Source organism: Bison bison, unplaced genomic scaffold (genome assembly GCF_000754665.1).
Source record: "Bison bison bison isolate TAMUID 2011002044 unplaced genomic scaffold, Bison_UMD1.0 scf7180017864483, whole genome shotgun sequence".
Classification (NCBI taxonomy): domain Eukaryota; kingdom Metazoa; phylum Chordata; class Mammalia; order Artiodactyla; family Bovidae; genus Bison; species Bison bison.
In genome coordinates this window covers 62,555-63,737 of record NW_011495043.1, presented here as the reverse complement: position 1 = coordinate 63,737, position 1,183 = coordinate 62,555, and positions in this window count along the sequence as shown.

Genomic DNA, 1,183 nt, shown 5'->3' with positions numbered 1-1,183 from the left:
TCTTATATCCCCGGGACCTATTTATTTTGTAGCTGGATTTTGTACTTTTGCTGCCGTCACCCCTTCCTCCCATCCTCCCCAAGCCCCATCTCTGACAATCATCACTCTGTTCATAATATTTGAGGCTTTTTTAAAAAGCTATTTTTGGTTCCACACAAGTATGGTAATATATTTGCCTTTGTCTTTCTGGCTTATCTCACTTAGCAAAGTGCCTTCAAGGTCATTCAGTGTTGTCACAAATGAGAAGATTTCCGTCTGTTTTATGGATATCCCTTATGTGAATATATATATCTCTAACTTTTTCTCGACACTCATCCATTGATGGAGACTTAGGTTGTGCCATGTTTAGTGCTGCTCTCACTCCAGTCTGTCTGTTGCTCATGCCTTGGGTTCTGCTGTCTCCACCTCACTCCACGTGAGCCCCTCCCAAAGTGAGTCTGGTTTGAGTCAAGCCTGATTTTGCTAAATCCCTTTAGTGTCAACAGGCCATAAAGCTGGACTTGGTGTGGACTTCTGTCCTTTCCCACAGGCTTTTGGAGGTGAGGAATCATCAGAACTCAACACTGCGCTTGCCTAGTAACTGCTATCACACAATATGGAGCCCTTTTCCTGGTTAATTAAAAAAAATTTTTTTAATTGGAAGATAACCTGGAGAATTCCATGGACAGAGGAGCCTGGTGGGCTACAGTCCATGCGGTCACAAACAGTCGGACACCACTGAGCAACTAACACACACACACACACCTGCTTTACAACGTTGTATTGGTTTCTGCTGTGCAACATGTAAGTCAGCCATAAGTATATATATAGCCCCTCCCTCATGAACCTCCCTCCCACCCTGTTCTGATTCATTTTCTGTGTCACTTGACAAAGCTGAGGATGCCTCTAGAGCTGGTAAAACATGATTTCTGGGTTTGTCTGTGAGGGGGTTTCTGCCAGACATTAGCATGAGAATGTTCACAGAGAGAGCATGAGAGTGGTTTTGTATGAAGTTGTACTTTAAAAGTAAAGTAAAAAGCAAAGGCAAGTCGCTCAGTAGTGTTCGCCTCTTCTAGAGACCCCACAGACTGTAGCTTAACAGGCTCCCCTGTCCATGGGATTCTACAGGCAAGAGCACTGGAGTGGCTTGCCATTTCCTTCTCCAGAGGATCTTCCTGACCCAGGGATTGAACCCAGGATTCCT